The sequence below is a fragment of the Arvicanthis niloticus genome, chromosome 3 (genome assembly GCF_011762505.2).
Source record: "Arvicanthis niloticus isolate mArvNil1 chromosome 3, mArvNil1.pat.X, whole genome shotgun sequence".
NCBI classification, from domain to species: domain Eukaryota; kingdom Metazoa; phylum Chordata; class Mammalia; order Rodentia; family Muridae; genus Arvicanthis; species Arvicanthis niloticus.
Genome location: NC_047660.1, coordinates 117,845,411 through 117,865,476, shown reverse-complemented (window position 1 = coordinate 117,865,476; position 20,066 = coordinate 117,845,411). Strand labels below are relative to the sequence as shown.

The 20,066-nt window shown below is 43.2% G+C and overlaps 1 protein-coding gene across 1 annotated transcript in view; it reads right to left on the bottom strand.

The window, feature by feature from the left end:
- The window catches only part of LOC117705391 (gamma-crystallin D), a 763,352-nt gene that overhangs the window by 66,963 nt on the left and 676,323 nt on the right, over positions 1-20,066 (bottom strand). The window lies entirely within an intron of this gene.

The following is a 20,066-nucleotide window of genomic DNA, read 5'->3' as shown; positions in this document are numbered from 1 at the left end:
TGTTTCTGATAGTGCCTGAGTTGTTAGTGTAGAAACAGCATTGCTCTCCTAGGGCCTGGGAAAGCCCTCCCTGTCCCGGACGAGTAAGTCTAATCTCGTACTACTTTAGCTAACGAGTCTAACGACTGTTCTAAGGGATGGATAGACTTTTAAAATTAAGCTAAGTCTGAGTCTGTAAGGAGCAGGTAGATGGAACCCTTTGGGGACCTATGAAGGACCTCCATGGTCTAGGACAGAGTAGAGTGTGCATGAGGCAAGAGTGTTTTTGAATTCTTAGCTTGAATGGATCTTGCGGGTGGGCGACAGTGAGCCACAGCCCAGTGTTGGCCTCAGGTGCTCAGTGCTCTAGAAGCTGTTCTCTGCTGTGTTTCAGCCGCTGCGTTGTCTCTGGTCCAAGAGACTTGATGAGGGAGTGGTGGATCCAAGTCTTATCTAATTGGCTTTTATGGCCATGACCATTGTCAGAATCACCGTGTGTGAGCCCTCTCAATAAGGCTCAAAGGTCTGGTGGCTATGCCTCGTAATCCAGACCTCTTCACCTAACTCAAATCAATGGGGATTAGGAGGGGGTGCAGACTCATAGATTTGGTAATATTTGCTTGGCCATATTTGCTTTGGCATCCTGAGAAGAGCCTGCACGGCCTCCAGAAACTTCCGGTAGTCATAGTCTGCAAGAATTTCAGACCGAAGTTTCAGTAAGAGGGGAGGGGACCTCCCACACAGTATCTCAAAAGGGGTCAAACCCCAAATATAAGGAGTGTTCCTAGCCTTCCACGAGGCATGGGGAGGAGGGCTACCCAGTCATTGACAGTTTCTAGAGTTAATTTGGTTAAGGTCTCCTCTAGGATCTGTTCCATCCTTTCTAACGATAAGCACAGTGTAGTTTCTAATCTGTCCCTAATATCTTAACAAGTGTCTGTATTACCTGAGAGATGAAAGTTGTCAGACCCCAGCAGTGAGGGGAGTCCATACCTGGGGATGATGTCCTCCAGCAGCTTCTTGGCTACCATGGTGGCAGTCTCTCTTTTGGTGAGGTTGGGGGAGGCTCATGTGTGACTAAAGTTGTCATGGCTTCACCTGTGAAATATAATGCAGTCTCTTTTTGCAGCCTCATCGGCTAGCCTGTTTCCTCTCGTCCTCTCAGCCATGCCGTTTTGATGTCTCGGGCAGTGGATGATGGTTACCTTGAGGGGCAGCCATAGTGCCTCTAATAGGACCGAAATCTGTTCTTATTTTTGATAGGTTCCCCCCCTCCCCCGCCCACCATTAGCAGCTCCATTTCTTTATAGATGAGTCCATGAACATGAGCCGTAGAGAAGGCATATCGTCTATCCATGTAGTTGTTAGCAGTTTTGCTCTTTGCCAGTTTTAGGGCCTGAGTAAAGGCAATTAATTCAGCTTTTTGAGCTGCAGTTCCAGGTGGTAGGGCTGACGTCCACACTGTAGCATCAGGAGCCACCACTGCCACCCCCACACACCTGGTTCTGCCTTGCATGAAGCTGCTCCCATGTGTGAGTTAGAGCATTTCTGCATCTGGCCAGGGGATTTCTATCAGGTCTGGCTTCAGGTTCTGGACATGCCTCTGCACTATTGAGCAGTCATGTGTAACATCCTGGTCCCGGTTCAGGAGCAGAGCAGCTGGGTTTAAGGTGGAGGTGGGTGGTATCTAATGTGGGGTGGGGTCAGGAGCAGGGACTGAAAATGCACAACCCAAGCATTAGCTATCCAGTGGTCTGGGGTTTTGTTTGTTTGTTTGTTTGTTTGTTTGTTTTTTCTTTTTTTGAGAACTCCCCTGAAAGCATGAGGGGTGGTTATAATCAGTTCTTGTCCCACAGTGATTTCATCTGTGTCCTTTACCAGCAAGAAAGTGGCTGCCATAATACCTGGGCAAGCTGGCCACCCTCCTGTGACAGGGTCCAGTTTCTTAGACAAATAGGCCACTGGTCTCTTCCAGTAGTTGCTAATAGCACATTGGTGAGTTCCCTAGTCTGCCCATCCTCTGGAGCTTAAAAACATTTTTGGCTATAGCCAGGAGCTCAGTCATGTACTTACCTTCAAATCCTTTCATCCATTGGAGTTTTCCACAGATGTCTGGTGCTGCCTGGTTGGTGAATGCCAGATTCACAGTTGATTGATTTTTTCCCTCACATCTGGGTCCAGAGGCACATAGGTGCAATAGGCTTCCAGCAACCTCTCGAGAAATGCCCATGGACTCTCCTTACCTTGTATAATTTGTCTTATCTTAGACAAATTTGTAGGCCCCCTAGCAGCCTCCTGAAGACTCCTCATTAGAATCTGGCAGTAGACTTTTAGCTTCTCCTCACCCATAGGGTTGTCAGGATCCGAATCAGGACGAACCAAGGGAAAAGTCTCATCAAACATCAATGTCGGCTTGTACAGTGGTAGGCTGGCCATTTGCACCCAGAACCAGTTTCTAGGCTGCTGTTATCACCTGTTCATTCCCCTGGACTTGAAGACTGCCTGCAAGACCTGTTGGCAATCGTCCCAAGTAGGCTTGTGAGTAACCATGACAGAGTCTTATATGGCTATGAAGACACAGGGTTTCTCTGAAAACTTGGGATTCTGTATCTTCCACTTGTATAGATCACTAGTAGAAAAAGGGATGTGCATCCTGTCCTCTGTGCTCTGTCTATCTGCAAAGGCAGTGCAGCTGTGGTGAAATCTGCCTACCTCGGTGTGCAGGCTCGTGTGTGGGGAGGGCAGGCTATGCTCCCTCTTGCTTCCCTGGGGCCTTGGATCAGCTTCCACCATTTGCAAGGAAGGGGCATCCACTGGGATAGGTTGATAAGGGAGTGGGCACCAAATGTAAAGGTCGTAAGGGGCCAGAAGACTCTTTGGAGGTTCTGTGTTCTTGACCTGTAAGGTCTCTGGGGTAGATGGTAGGAATGGCCTCCCTCAGCCAGGTAGGAAGGCTGTCTACCGGATGTTGCCAGACAGTGATGTATGGAACCTGGTTAGGGTGCCCACAAATTCCATACACAATACCTTTAACCAAGTACATAGTAGGAGGGTGGAAAGTGCCTCTGTCCGGCCATTCCCCACTGAAAGCTGGTCATTCATTCCTGCGAAATAAAATTACTCAGCTGACTTGTTAAGCCCAATTTTCTACCAGCCATTTGAAGTCCTTGAAGTGTGACTGGACATGGCCCAGTGAGGTGGAGCTGGTGGTTTACCCCCGTGGTAGTTCTCAAGAAAATAAAAAGGAACAAATAAAACGTAAGCACAGAAATGTGAAAACAAGCCTATAGGCATCCAGAAAAGAAACCAAAATGAAGCTGATGGGGCCTATCTCCCCAAAATGGACTCCACCAATCAGGGGCTTCCTGTCAATCTCTACCAAAGCCTGGGTGAACTGGTGCTCTATGACTCCAACTGAAAGGAGTCCAGAGACAGCAGCCTATCCCTAAGAATGGGCTCTGCTGGCTGGGAAGAACCTGTTAGCTTCTGTGAAGACCTGGGTCAGAACAGATCTCTCTGTCTCCAACTGAGGGGGACTGGGGAGTGTCCTCTGAGCCCTTCCCCTGCCAGGAGGTAGTTACTGGTGTATTAGTTGGTCTTCAGGTTGTACAGACAAAAGCAAAGAAAAGAAAATCACCCTACACTGAACAAGACAGAGGACACAGAGCAAGACAAAGACAAGACAGACACACAGCGCACAGAGGCACGCCCCAACTCACCAATCAGTGGTGAGTCAATTGCTCTCCAAAAAATTCAAGTCAAGGGTAGGGGGCATCAGTAACTCCTGGCCACGACAACAAATGTAAGGGTTCAAAAATTGCTGGTGGAAGACTCCAGATTCAGAGAGTTTGCAATGACAGAGAGTTTGTTCTGCAGAAACAACCAGCAGTGGGGAGGGGGTGTCAACCGTTCTTCAAAATGGTGACCCCAGACAAAGGCAGAGGCCTTTTTTATAGGGAACCAGGAGAACTCTCTAGAAGGATTAGATAATCTCAAATTTTATTGGTAGGTGCTAGGGGGTCACAGGTGGCCAGTGGTCTGCATTCCTCCATCAAGAATGTTTAACCATAGAATGAGATAGATAGGGCTTCCCAGCACAGACGGCCCATTCTGAGATAAGACATTTTCCCATTTTTGTGCTTACCCCCAGGCTGTTCTTTGGGAGGGGTTTTATGGCCTTGTTTCTGGATTTTATGGTCTGTTCCTGGAGCTGGTGCCTTATGGCCTTCTTTTCAAAGTCAGGCCTGGTCCTTAAATGGAGACAAATGGAAAGAAAAAAAAAAAGTAGGCCGGTCAGTGGCGGCACACGCCTTTAATCCCAGCACTTGGGAGGCAGAGGCAGGTGGATTTCTGAGTTTGAGGCCAGCCTGGTCTACAGAGTGAGTTCCAGGACAGTCTCAAAAAACAAACAAACAAAAAAAAGGAGACAAATGGGGTTTATGTCATCCTTTCAGTCAGGTGTGAGGTGAATGAAAGTGGGGCCAGTGGAGCCTCTTCCTTTCTTTCCTCTCTACTTCAAGATAGATTTCTCTTATTAGACAAACCAGTTATTAAAAAATCAATGACAGAAATGCTATGTTGTAGACACAGTATGCTTTTAAGACATCACCTAATAGATTTAAATACAAGTGCACTTGCCAGATATAGCAAATAAAAATTAGACTAGTTTCATTGACTCTAACTGAAGGCTGTGGCTTTTCTTTCTCTACCAGCTGGTCTGGCTGCAGGGGTGGTACAGGGTAGGGAGAAGAACTCGGGCTATTCTAGTAGTAGGCCCCCTAGCAGCCTCCTGAAGACTCCTCATTAGAATCTGGCAGTAGACTTTTAGCTTCTCCTCACCCATAGGGTTGTCAGGATCCGAATCAGGACGAACCAAGGGAAAAGTCTCATCAAACATCAATGTCGGCTTGTACAGTGGTAGGCTGGCCATTTGCACCCAGAACCAGTTTCTAGGCTGCTGTTATCACCTGTTCATTCCCCTGGACTTGAAGACTGCCTGCAAGACCTGTTGGCAAGAAGTTAGCCCATGTGCATTTCTGGAATCCTTGATCTGGTCATGATTAAACTAGATCTTGAGCTGGAAGGAGGGAGTGACTGATGACGGGTGCTCTAACATGAGAAAGAGCATGTAAATTCTGTCCGTTTTGCTGCTTAATTTCAAGTGGATCACACTACTCCTGCTGATTTGGGTGGCCTGAACTGCTCTGGTGCTTTTCTTTTTTCTTTTGTGTTTACTTATCATAACTTGATACGAAGTTTTATAGAGGAAGAGAGACCTATGTAGTAGTCATGGCTCCATCGTAAATTGTTGGGAAGAACATTTAGAAGCATATCTGCTATTATCTCTACTTCTGGAGACCCTAATGCTACAGCCATGTTTAGAAGCATGAAACCGGCTTCACGGTGAACTACTAAACAAGAATATAATGACTTGTTTTAATATTTGTTTGGTGCCTCTTTGAGGTAAAAAAAAAAAAATCCTTCCTGTAGTTGGTGGAGAGAAAAAAATTCTCATTGATCTTACTGTCCCTCAAATGCTTGCCTCTGTCACCTGATTCTTTAGCAGACTTCACGATGATCTGCAAAGGGGAAGCATATAAGAGGAGAAGGAGACACAGTGTGAATTAAACCCAGGTTAGCATCTCTGCAGACATTTCCTCTGTGTCCATTTCATTATGGGGAAAATGTACCTAACTGGTATGTGAAATTGCTGGTTTCTTTGGAGACTCAGTTGTGTCATGTGATTTTTTAGATACCAGTATATGAGAGGATGTTTTGCTGAGGCAGACATGTCAGAGGATGTTTTGCTGAGAGCAGACACCTGGTGCTTTTCTGGAAGCCACCTGGAAAATGAGCATGTGATGTTTTGCTAGAAGGGCTGCCTGAGAGAACATGTGATGCTTGGAAAGGGTACAAATACAACCCAACAGGCAGTGGACAATGCTGTGTGGTGTTGGTTTCCCTTGACACTCTTCGCTGGTCATCATTTGTCATGACTTCATAGAGAGAAATGCACAGAATAAGTTCTGGTGGTGTTCCAGTGGCTTCTTGCTGCTTCTATGGACTCAGGCGGATTGGCAAAGCCTCTTGGTTTCAAACCACCATTGCTGATTGATGAATAGTGTTTACAAGTGGATCACACTACTCCTGCTGATTTGGGTGGCCTGAACTGCTCATATCCTGACAATGTATATTGGATTCGCCCCAAAGAACTATTTCTAAACAGGTCCACATCCTCCTTTGCCCTGTTAAGCGTTCCTTTTCACTACCTCTGGAGCATGGTGGGCTAGAAGGGAGGTTCAAACACTTAACACACTTATTAAAGTAGGTTTTAGAAAATATAAACCTACAGGTATATTCTTAGTGACAACTGTCTGAAAAAAACTAAGGACCTAATTCAACTCATGCTTTGACTGAAGTCTTTTCTTATTTCAAAGTCATTTTCTCAGAAGACATGACACTAAATAGTTACGCTTTTTTTCTTTTTTGGCAGTCTCCTTTTTCAGAGCTGTCTTTGAATGCTGCAGAGATGCACAGAAGAACTTTGGGTGTTGTTCCAGTGGCTTCCTGCTGCTTCTATGGACTCGGGCAGATTGGCATGATATATATTTACATGTGGCCCTGGTTCAGCTGACTGGTACATTAGAATGTGCCTTCTCCCAGCTCCCGTCTGTCTCCATGACAGAATCTGCTCCCACCAGAGAGCCCAGCCTGTGGCACAAAGCAATGCTGTATGCTGGTGGTCAGCTGACTTCTACAAGAGTGCCACAAAGTAGTGTGATAGGTTTTGAATAAAATACACATCACAGTCAACATTTAATGAGCACTGCTAGGGTGCTGCTTTGTTTCTTTGTTTCTTTCTTTTTTAATGTACATGTATATTTACATATATACATTTATACACATATACATTTCTATGCATATACATTTATATGCTTTAAATAATATATTTACATATACACATATAATAGATATGTATATTTGATATATATGTTAAATTTGCATGTATGCCTGCATGTCAGAAGAGTGCATTAGATCCCAGAATACATGGTTGTGAGCCACCATGTGGTTGCTGGACTTGAACTCAGGATCTCTGGAATTGCTGAGCTATTTCTCTAGCCTGATGGGTGCTAATTTAAGTAGCACGCATAAATGAACCAGTTCACAGAGCAGCCCCATGAAGGTGGTATCACTGAGGTTCAGGGGTCCATGCCATCACTTTAATATCAGCTTTCTTGGTCATCAAATTGACATTTTCTTTGCCTGGATTCTGTATTTATCTCTCACTGATTCCAAATTTGGGCAAAGAGAATATAGATTTTATTTTCGAGTCCTTCAATCTAGACAAGACAAAAGCAAATAACCTACCTTGACACTGTCTCAATAAAGACCTTGGAATGCCCTGAGCGATTAAGTAAGGGAGGTTCACCTTTGTGCTAATGTTTGGTTCACCCCATGCTCTGGTAAATTAAATTCTGCAAACAAGAAGGCCCTCCCAATGCTGCCTAAGGTAAACTCCTCACATGACTAGAAGATGCTTTTAGAGATGATTTCAACCCTCTCTTCCTGCTGCCAGTCTCTCCTTCCTTTTCCTTAGCTTTAAAATCACAAACCTCAACGCTAGCTGTATATGACATCCTGCGAATAAAGAACAGAAGGCACATATCCTCTAGCATTAGGAAGCTTTAATGAAATTAAGCAGCAAAACGGACAGAATTTACATGCTCTTTCTCATGTTAGAGCACCCGTCATCAGTCACTCCCTCCTTCCAGCTCAAGATCTAGTTTAATCATGACCAGATCAAGGATTCCAGAAATGCACATGGGCTAACTTCATTTTTAATTGTAACTTAGGTGCCCCAGCCATAGGAGGCTGGGGAAGAGTTTATAATGATGTTTCAATAATGGCAGCAGGCAATGATGCAGTGTGGTGCTTCTGTTTCTACTGTAAAATTGCTCATTTATTCGAGGCATTAATAAGATGACTCCAACATGACTAACCTGCTTTTATGAGTGTTCTTAGGACTTTTGGATTCACTGTAACACCGAAGGTTCATAGGTGTAATCTACAGTGTTCATCTGTCATACTGGTGCTAGAACTGGTAGGTTTTACTTATTATTTGCATGTTTTCCATATAGTATTTTTATAAATGTGATCATAGAATTTATATCCTTTCAAAAAAGTTTAAATATACAGACATCTACTGTCTCTGAAATTAAATGCCACCACTCCTGGCCCATACCTTTTGACAACCAAGACTTCTTGATCTCCCCCACACCCCTTCATCCTGCCCAGGCTCTAGTAACCACTGTTCTCCCCTCTGTTACTACGAATTCATTGTCAGAAGGATTAATGTTTAAGTGGGATGATGGTAGCGTTTGCCTTTCTGTGCCAAACTTATTATTATGGACTTATAGTTATCTGTGTATGACAAATGACAGAATTCCCTTCTCTTTGAAGGCTGAGTGTGTGTGTGTGTGTGTATGTGTGTATATATACTTGTATATATATATGTGTATGTATATATATATATATATATGCAGAACCACATTTTATTCATTTATTCACTAATGCATTTTAGTTTGCTTCTGTATCTTGGCTGTTGTGAATAATGCAGAAGTGAGCACTGGATACCTTTTTGATGTGCTGAACCTGCCAGCAGTCACAAAACTGTTCATCTGGGAATCTCTCCTACCCTACCCCTACTATTAATTAGTTCAGGAAATAGTCAAAGATGGAGCTAAATCTGCATGAAATTAGTTTTCACTCTGAAAATGTAAAAGAGGCTCACTTGCAGGCTGTAAAGGAAGTTGTACGTGACTTGGCATCAGTATGTGCGTAGCAGTGACCAGAGTAAGGCTCCCAGCCTCTCCATGTAATCATTGCAATGTATTCCTTCAGATGTTCTTGGTTTTTTAACGTTAGTCAGCTCTGCACCATGATCATCTGACTTGAGATACTTAAATGGAAATGAGGCTTACTTAGTTCACAGATTTGGAGAGTTTAAGTCCAAGGTTGGGCAAGGAGGGACTGTTGGGCTAGCCTTAGGTGAGCATGGAAGATAACAACAGCCCATTATGGTGGGACTGTGTGTGTGTGTGTGTGTGTGTGTGTGTATGTATGTGTGTATGTATATGTGTGTGTACACATGTCATGTGTAAGAGTTTATAGCTCCAGAGTGAAAGAGTAAGAGAACTTCCCTTCTCCTTATGCCTCACCTCTACTCTTTTCTACTTATGAATGTATATTCTAATATAAATTATGGTTCTGTTAAGTGTTCATTCTTAGCTTCAGAGGTAGAAGCATTTTCTTCTTTATACTTAAAATCCTTCACAGCCAAAGGTAATTGTGGGTACTAAGCAGCTTCCTGATGTCAGAGGCTAAACTAACCCCTTTTAAGATTTTCTTTTAACTACTTCATATATAATATAATATGTACATTAATGTATAATAACCCTATATTTCCTCCCATACTCTTTCCTCTTGAAAACATTATCATCTACAAAGTTCCTTTGGGTCAAGCCAGCTGATAACCTCCAAAAAAATAGCAGACACATAGATAAAACTGATTAGAATGTTCTCAGGGACCTAAATTAAATTTAATTCAATTTAATCCCTCAGGGATTTTGAGTTTCCCTAAAGGCCTTGTAGCACCCACAGATTCTGACAGTAACTTTCTGGCATGGCAAGCGCACACTGTTGCAATAGAAACCCTCAGGCAACATCTGGAATATTACCTAGAACTTCAGACTTTGGAAGATACCAAACCATTAGCCCTCAGGGTTCAATCCTTGATCTATTATGATTTATGGCAATTACCTTGAAGTCTGGGTTGACCATGGCTGCCTGAGTCAACTGAGTCAAGTCAACTATCTATAATACTTAGTCCTTGGACAGTTAGAACAAGAGAAAAACTTGGTCTCTCTCTCTCTCTCTCTCTCTCTCTCTCTCTCTCTCTCTCTCTGTGTGTGTGTGTGTGTTGGGTGTATGCAGGTGTTGGGGAAAGATTCTTGGGAAAGCATAGTTCTCTGCACACCATAGAACATCAGTTTGAAGTGTTTATCAGCATTAATAAAACAGTATTAGATGATAACTCGGGCTCACAGGTCTTTCCCACTGCAGCTCTGATATGGCTGCTGGTGATTCCTGATGCATTTGTGATTACTGGCCTTATAATTAAAGTTTTTGTGGGCAATGAAACTTTTGATGTCAATGTGAATTTTACCTGAGAGATGCTGGGGAAAATGTTGTAGATTTGCTTGAAAACAGGCACATATCCCTGGCAGCTACAGAATCGACAACTTCCAACCACCCCAGCCTTGCCAGACTCTTGACCCCACTAGTGGGATTTCAAAAGAATGCCCTATACCAAACCTAGAGTAACCACTTAAGGTCCAGAGGTGGAGAAAGAAAGATGAAACCAACAGCTTGGAACACTGGACCTCAGAGGATGTCTTCTGGAAATCAAAAATTGATGAATCCACAGGCCAAATGGGTGGAAGAACGTACCAGTTGGCCTTAAATTGTGTTGATTACAAACAGTAATTAGTTAGTTGTAGCCTCCTGATGTGGGTGCTGGGTACGACACCCAGATCCTCTGGAAGAGCAGCACATGCTCTAACTGATGAGCCATCTCTCCAGCGCCAAAGATTTGCTTTGTAAAGAAATGTATTTTAAGTGGAAAAATATTGGTTAGAGAATTATGGAATGCAAAATGAGGACAAAAGCTGGGCAGTGCCACAAGTCTTTAATCCCAGCACTTGGAGGCAGAGGCAGGTAGAGCTCTGTGAGTTTGAGGCCAGCCTCGGCTACAGAGTGAGTTCCAGCTCTTAACTCCTTACCCTGTACACTGAATTAGGAGTTTGTGAAGTAGACACTGCAAGTCTGATGCTTTCCCAATAACTACCCGAGGCAAAGGACTGCATTAGCCATGTGGTGTTGATGTCACCAGATCCCAAGATCTCACCACAACTGTGGGAAAGGTCAAACACTCATTGTGCAGATAAAGATGGTGCTTATCTTGACATAGCTTTAGGACGTTGAATAACTCATTCTTTAAAAAAAAAAAAATGAGGATCAAGTTAACTACAAATAAATTTTGAAAGATCTGTCACAATATACCACAAGAAAACACGGGAACAAACAAAGTGACTCCAAACCCTAGCTGTGCAAATAGAGTCAGTGGCCTAGTCTGACCTAGAACTCCCTTCTTGAAGGTTGTGGGTTCTGAATGACACTGCTTTTCCAAGAATGTGTCAAGAGTAAAGGACACACGCCAATACTTTTTTTTTTTTTTTTTTTTTTTTTTTTTTTTTTTTTTTTTTTTTTTTTTTTTTTTTTTGGGTGAATTGGGTTCAAAGATATAAGAAAGGGAGAAAAAAAAGTTCTTCTCTAAAGATGGGAAAATCACCATTGTGGCTCACAGTTCTGGCTGAGATCCAAGCTGTGAGTCTTCATGGACTAGTACAGGGTGTGGCAGCTTTTGCACAACTAAACAGAGACCAACGTCCAGGTTCATCTCAAACATTAAAACTTCAAGCATGTTCAGAGTGGCTGGAAACTCACTGAGCAATCCCAGCAAAACGAATGACTGCCAATAGAGAATCTGTGAGCCTTTAAATAAAATATTAGACTCAAAACACAGAGTCAGAGTTAGGTTTCCATCATGTTGTTTAAAGATTTTGGAGTTTACCTGGAAAATTCCTGTTGTCCAAATATTATTTAAGGAGTGGAAAAAAGTCTTGGAATAGGAAATATGTAGGAGAAAGATTAAAATTGGCAAAATTTTAGTGATTCCCCAAAATAGGACAATGTAATTCAGTTATGATGCGTCTTGAAGCTTAAGTTTCTGAAGAACTAAACAATGTACAAGACATGTTTTCCCAGACACAACAAAGCAAGGCCAACAAGGAAAACACACAGAACTCAAACCAAAGCTTTAACCCCAAATATTATGGACAGGAAAGTATCATGATTTCATCAAGACAAGGGACTGGAATTCCAAAAAGCAAGCTAAGGACTGTTCAGTGTCTTTAATTTAACACTTCCTGTCTAGACCTGCTGAAGTTACTAGAGTATTCCAGATGGAGGCTGGGGCATCTTCTGAAGAGACAGTTTCTAGCATATGCTTGAGAATGTAAAAGATGATGTGACTGGAGTTGTGCCACTCTATCAGGCAAGAGACAGGAAGTAAAGCCCAGTGCTGCAGAGAAAGTACTTGGATGAAGAGAATGTGGGTCTGTATCGTCTACTCAGAGATTTGGGATGGATTTCCTATTGTTCTCCTTTTTCTGGAGAAATGTGAACAATAGTCTATTCACTCTAGATAGGTCACCAAGGACAGACAAAAGAAAGGATTCCATCCAAATCCAGTTTGCTGAACCAGTATGAGTTTATTGGGCTTAGTTGTAGACATATGGGAGAAGGGCTGTATACATCCATGGGGGTATGGATGACCCTAATAGATATGAAGCACTAAAGTCTCCATGGAGCATGGATGATGGCCATCCAAAGGCTACATAGACCATGCACAACCTATATATCCTAGCATCTTACTGAGGGCACATGTGCTCTGAGAGCCAGGTGGGACTCCGAGGTCCAGGCATGGGAGCCTGAACCTCAGGTGAGGTACTGATGACCCTCTTCCCTCTTCATCCATGAGAGAATAGCAATCACCCTGATCTTTCAAAGGGTTCATGAAGATTGTTATCACAGATGCTCTGATTTCAAGCACAGTAATATCCTTGCCATGGTGGGCAAACAGGGCTCCATAACATTCTCTGGTACATTTAGGAGCAGGCCACAGACACGTAACAAGCATGGGGCTTAACAAATGATTACAAGGCCCTCATGACCCTTCCCAAGAGACAGAATGCTCTTGGGAATGCTTCAAGCTTTCCACTGCCTGTCCCGATGATATCATCCCCATTGATTATCATCTGAGTATGCACCCCATTGATTTTATAACCTAAAATAAAAAGTGTAGCTATCTACTTGTCTCCAAGGGGTCAGGATCCCTGCAGCCCTTCTTTTCTTCTAGCCCACACCTGGCTTTTTGCTGTGGCATTCAGGTTTTAAGTGAGTCTGTGAATTCCATTCTTGAAAAGCACAGCCCTCAATGAACATTTTCTGTTGAGCTAGTAGGAGCCAGTGCCTGGGGTGGAGTGAGGGTCTAGATGGTGGAAGAGGGGAACCCATGTGGAAAGCTGACTCAGAGGAAACCTCACTTATGAGTAGTGGTGTCAGGTATCATTATGTACAAATAGTCTCTTTCTTTATCCACATAACTGTTTATGAAATATGCCACAATGCTCACAGGGCGTAATTTGATACGATCCAAAATGGTTAAGTCTGAGGCAGTTTAAGCATCAACAATGCATAATGATTATGTTTTATTATAGCCCAGAGAATAAAGCAGGGATTGGTGAGTCTATATTGGTGTAAATTAATCAAATAGAAGAGTGGGGGGAAGTGTTTGGTATGGTAGACTATAAGCACATAAATACTTCTCTGTAATCATTCAGAGTGTATGATGGACATAAACTCACCAATGGAAGCTAAAACAGTGGATGAAGAACATGAAGAAACATGATAACTCTCCTTATCACCCAGCTTTATAGAGGGCAAAATGATAATTTAATGGTGGAGACACGAAGCAGTTACTATATTACCTAGGTGAGTAGCACCCTCTACCCCTTACACACCGAGGTACCTGAGATGGATACTATATTCCTTCTGTAGCCTCTTGGTTTTGCCATAAATGCTTAATTTGAATTGGATTGCAAGGAAACATCAGCCAAAACCTAATTAGAGACTGTCTATAAAATAACTAGTGTTATGGCTCAGAAAGGGGTGTGCCAAATATTGTTTCTTTGCAGCTGAGGGATCATGGAACATACCAGAATGAGGTCCTCTGGTCTTCCCCCTTCCAGGGTAAAGGGAAACACTATGCAAAGTTCTTTATTGACCTGACCTTATCATCTAAGAAAGGAACACAATAAATTACCTATAATCACTCCTGTCCCACGAAAATTTCTTTAATCAGAGAAAACCAAACATATAGGATAAAAATTTTTTTGGTCTGCCCACACTATTGTCCTCTATTTAGATTTCCTAGAGAATCACTGTGGTCATTGGAATATGCTTGGCCCAGGGTGTGGCACTTTTGAAAGGTGGCCTTTCTGGAATAGGTATGACCTAGTGGGAGAAGTGTGTCACTGTTGGGGTGGGCAATGTGATCTTTCTCCTAACCATGTGGGAACCAGTCTTCTCCTAGTGGTCTTCAGATGAAGACATAGAACCCAGCTTGGCAGCTTTGGCCATATGGCTCTGGCTTTAGAGTCACAAATAGAAAGGACTACTGTGACAATTGATGTCAGTTAGCTGGAAATAAGAAATTAGCAGTGATTAAGAAGAGACCAGCATCACTGAGGTGAAACCTGGGAAGTGTTTTCTGAGAGCACAAAGAAACTGTGCACCAGAGATAGCCAAGGTTGTACCTCATGCTGCAACTGGACTTGGTAATGTGTAAGAATCACCCAGGTCGTACTGGTTTTGAAAGTATGAAGGTCATGGAAAGCAGCTGAGACTTGACACTGTGAGAGGCATGGAAGGCCATTGCCTCAGTTGTAGTTGATGGCCCAGGACTGAAGAGATCATGCAAAAAAGTTGATGTTTGGCACCATGAAAAGAGCCTATGAGAGGCTATTGGTGAAGCCTAGTTGCAGCAGACCTCAGTGTATTGGAAATGCCAGTACCATGGGATGATCACCAAGAACAGCAGCAGCAGTGGAGTCAACCAGAGCCTGGAGTGCTACAGAGGGCAGAGCTAGAGAAGTGACCCCAGCCAAGAAAATCATGTGTGGATCCCAGACATTGGAAGAAGAGGCTGTGAAGTTTACTTGAAGACCCCAAGATGTTAAAGCTGCCAGAGCTATGGGATACTTGCCAAGGAAAGCTGCTAACATGGAACCAGCCCAGGAGAAAGAAGTTTGTTGCAGTCAACAAATATGAAGGAGTTGGAGATCTGAAGACCACATTGACATCAGCCATGGAGATGTGGAGTTTGGAGTTTGCCCAGCTGGTTTCCTGTCTTGCTTTGGGGAGTACAGTTAAGTGATTGAGGACTTTGGAAATTGTAGTAAATGTATTTTTCATCATGCTGTGGCTAGGTGTGGCCCCCATAGACTCATGTGTTTGAACAAGCCTATGGGGGCCAGGGAGTGGAATGTGTTGGTTTGAATATGCTTGGTCCAGAGAGTGGCACTATTTGGAGGTGTGGCCTTGTTGTAGTAGCTATGACCCTGTTGGAGGAAGTATGTCACTGAGGGAGTGGGCAATGTGATGCTCCTCCTAACCATGTGGGAGCCAGCCTTCTTCTAGGGATCTTCAAATGAAGATTTAGGTCTCTTAGCTCCTTCTTCACCATACTTGCCTGAATGCTGACATGCTCCTACCTTGATGATAATGGACTGAACCTCTGAACCTGTAAGCCAACCCCAATTAAATGTTGCCCTTATAAGAGTTGCCTTGGTCATGGTGTCTGTTCACAGCAGTAAAACCCTAACTAAGACAATCATCTACTATTCATTGTTTGTTGGGTTCTGTAGACCTTGTCCAGGGCCAGCCTTTGTTTTGCAAATCCATAGAATTCTCCTAAATTGTCCACCATCCCTGATCTTGTCTTATGCTTTAGAAAAAGGACAATTGAGTTTCTGAATCACATTGGACTGTAATTTTTCCATTTTGCACATTAATACATTTCCATGCTTTTTGTCTGTTTACTCAATCTTTGTCAGTTTATTCCTGTGACCCTTCAGAGTGTATAGGAGAAATGTTCCTATGCCTTATACTTGGGATTTGGGAATGTGAGTGTTAACCACTTCTATCATTGAAATCTATGAATCTGTAAAGTCCAGAGACTTAAGATGGATACCAAAAGGTTGTTGTTAGACTCTTGTTTAAACAATTTTTCTTTGTTTTCTGTCCATCATGTCGCACCAATAGTCAAGAGAAGTTTCCAATGTAAGAATTGTTATAGCTTTAAAAACCAGCATGTAGGAGGCAGGTGGATCTGGTTTGAGGCCAGCCTGGTCTACATAGTAAGTTCCAGGATAGCAACAGATACACAGAGAAACTCTTGTCTCAAAAACAAATCATCATCCACAACAACAAAAAACAAACAAAACAATAATTTTGCAATGAAACATCATTGCTTGGCCACAGCAGTTCCCAAAGTTTTCTGTCTTTTTTGAATTCCTGACTTACAGCTGTGCAGATGAGAAGTTTGAAAATTCCATGTCCCCTGATGGAAAGTAAGGGACTATGGGTGAGATTGCTTATATTAATCAATACACATTAGAACACTTCTGTCAGAGTTGACATAGTGCTCCAAGCCTTCATTGCTGGGTTTTTTTTTTTTTTTTTTTTTTTTTTGGTATATTGGGTTTCAAGCTCATCTCCAGATTAGCAGGAAGAGAAAGAGCCTTCATTTATGGAAAATCTAATATTACATAAATGTTTCTTAAATAGAAACATTTATATTACTCTTATATATCAAGAGTACAGAGAGCTATGATTCTAGTTGTTAAGATTAAAACTTGAGTATTTTCCATTTAAAATTCTCTTAGCAAAGAGTATTTGTGAAATGTAAGGATTCCCAAGTTTGGAATTCTCCTATGCCCCTGAATCCTGCTGCTGTCAACATTTTGCTGAGGAGTCATTTTCCAGGTCAGTAGCCCTGACCCTCCTGTGGTTACAAAATCAACCATTAGCCTGTGGACACATTAGTCAGCAGCTGCTATCTGATCGTTGTTTTAGACATTAACTGGCTCTTGGCCAGATGCTGGGCCTGAGCAACGTAGTGGCACTCCTTTGAGCAACTCCCAGGATCTTTGAGAGCAAGAGGGGTTAAGAGATCACCCATTCCAAAGCCATTGTTTTGTTCACACTGTTTCTTCCTCCTAAACTTCCAAATCTGAAACAAACAGGTAGAGTGGGGCAAGGCCTTGCTGAGTCAGGACTCCTGAGGTCCCTTCCCCAATAGCCACTGACATATTCTGTAGTCTCAATCAAAGCTCCTTCCAGTGGCCTCACGTCCTTTCTTACAACACATTAGTGATGATAACTACCACCTACCATGAAGGCTCTATAAAATAAAAGATAGTGGACACAGGAGCTGTCCATTTGTTTGTTTGTTTGAAACAGGTTTCAAGTAGCACCCAGCCTTGACCTTGCTCTGTAGCAGAGGCTAACCTTAAACTTCTGATGCTCTGCCTTCAGCTCCAGACCTATACCACTATGTCAGACTGTATGCAGTGCTGGGCACTAAACAGAGGAGTGCTTAGTGCCTTGTAGGCAAATACTCTGCTACCCAAGTCCTACTCTAAACACAAAGCTTCATAAATTATGACCTTGTCAATAAAGGGTGAAACGGGTGTTATAATAATTATCGAAGTATTACCAGTCAAAAGTCCAAACAGAAGTTAGCAAGTTTAGATAAGGCAAGGCAATACATTGACAACTGCATGTTGAAAGTCAGTCTTGTTATGCTGCCCAGACTGATCTTAAACTTTGGGTCTCAAGCCATCCTCTAATCCTCTTCAGATTTCCAAGTAGCTCAGACCATGGACACACACTGTCACCCAAGATGACACTTATTTGTGAATGTGAAGTTTAAGTCTAGAACTTTCTTGTTTGTTTTTTCAAGACAGGGTTTCTCTGTGTAGCTCTGGCTGTCCTGGTTCTCACTTAGTCTGAGACCAGGCTGGCCTTGACCTCAGAGAGAACTACCATCAGAGAGCAGATATGATGATCCGTGCCTGTAATCTCAGCTGTCTGAGGAACTGAGGCGGGATAATGAGCTTGAGGTCAGCTTCAAGTGCAAGTTGTAAGTTTTATGATCTTGAGAAAGATGCCTTATATTTTTATATAGAAGATTAAAATATGTATTGATTTTGTGTCCATGGCTTCCTAGTAGGCTTTTTTGGGGGGCGGAGTTGGGTTTTTTTGTGTTTGTTTTTCCTTTTTTTTTTTTTTCTTTTTTTGGGACAGTTTCTCTGTGTAGCCCTGGTTGTCCTGTAACTCACTTTGCAGACTAGGCTGGCCCTGAACTCATAGATCAGCCCACCTCTGCCTCCTAAGTGTGTTGGGCTTTCCTAATAGTTTTAGCTAAAAACAATGTGTTTTTTCACCCCTATTGCCCTAGGGTCATCTGGGAAAACCGATGAATACGAGAACCCACTCCCTCTTCAGAAGAGTTCCGATGGTTGTTTATAACTTGTTTTGTCTGGGATGAAATGCCCATGCCAGCCACATGGGCCTCCTCTACTTTGTAAGGTTTTCTTGGCAAGGGAGCTGGTCAATGGCTGCAGGTTTAGATTGGGGTTCACCATGCGGGTAGCACTGAGGAAATAGGTCAGATGTGCATATTACATCTCTACCTGCTTGGATTCTGAAAGGCCTCATGTATAGGCAGTGTCTATAGTCTGAGCTCAAGCTTGCCAGGAGGGCAGACTAGAAATGAGAGACAGCCACTCTACTCATTGACTTTCTTCCTTCTATATTTTTTAATCCCTTCTTGGGGGAGGGGGGGAAGGTGGCACATGCATATGTTAGAATCAGAGGACATTCATGACCTTTCCTTCCAACATGTGGGTACCAGAAGGCAATCTGAAGTTGTGAAGCTTAGTGGTAGGTGCTTTTATTGGCGGATCCTTTATGTCACTGGCCCTAATGGACTTTTGAGGTGGGAGAGTCCAGATTCACAGGGCCTCCTCCACCAAAGATGCTGCGATGAGGAGAGCCCTCTCTTAGGCAGGCTTCCTACTGCTTCCTCACCACCCATATCTCTTGCTTATAGAGAAACTTATTCAATTTATCTATGTATACATATATGAGTATATACATGTGTGCATGGGTAAGCCAGAAGACAGCCTTACATGGTTGCTATTCCCTAGGCAACATCCACCTTTTTTCTTAGGTATATTCGATGTTGACCTCAGGTCTTCTTGCATACACTTGACTAACTGAACCGTGTCTCCAGCCCCATCCATCTTATCTGGGATCTCAGAATTCTATCCCATTTTCCTCAGTGCATCTGCCAGCTGGATCTTCAATGTTTTTCTTTTCTTTTTTTTTTTTTTAAATATATTAATCTTTAATCCTTTTCCACAGTCTAGTTGCCATCCCCCGCCCACTCCACCCCCCATCCTGTTTCCCCTCCCCTATCTCCAAGAGGGCATCCTCCACCCCACCCCACCCCACCAGACCTCCCCACGCCCTGGGGCCCCAAGCCTCCCGAGGGCTAGGCAAGTCTTCCTCTGTACATGTGTCAAGGCCCTGTACCAGCCAGTGCATGCTACCTGGCTGGTGGCCCAGTGCTTGAGAGATACCTGGGGTCACCCTTCTCCCCAGCCTCCTCCAGCCCCTCCCTAACTCAACCACAGGGGTCCCCGGCCTCTGTCCATAAGCCGGGTGCAAGCATCTGCATCTAATCTTCCTCCCTCCAACAGTGTCTGCTATCCAACCATCCACTAAATGTCTTTCCCTTCTTAGTAATTTTCACTGTCTCCCTCTTAACTTACAGGTCAATGCCTACATTCTTCAGTTTATGCAGTGTCTGCTGATAGTTTATTAGTCCCTTAGATCTGTCCTCTTTCCTTACACTGAAAGCAGGATCTTGAAGTACTACTCTGTGCTGTCAGAGCAGATTCCCCTCTCACTGTCTGTTCATTTATGTACCCTACTCCCCAGCAAATTTTCTGTGTTTGTTTTGTTTATTTGGAGATAGGGTTTCTCTGTGTAGACTTGGGCCTCCTGGAACTCCCTCTATAGACCAGGCTGGCCTTGAACTCAGAGATCTACCTGCCTCTGCCTCCCAAGTGCAGGGATTACAGGTGTGCACCACCACAAGCTGTCACACAATAGACTTCTTAAGAGAAGGAATATTTTCAAATCCAATTCCCATGGCTAGGATATAATCTAGTGCTTGTGACTGTTTTACTTTTCAACTTGACAGAACCTAGAGTCACCTGGATATGGTCTCTGGGCATACATGCAGGGGATTCTCTGATTTCTATTAGTGCTAT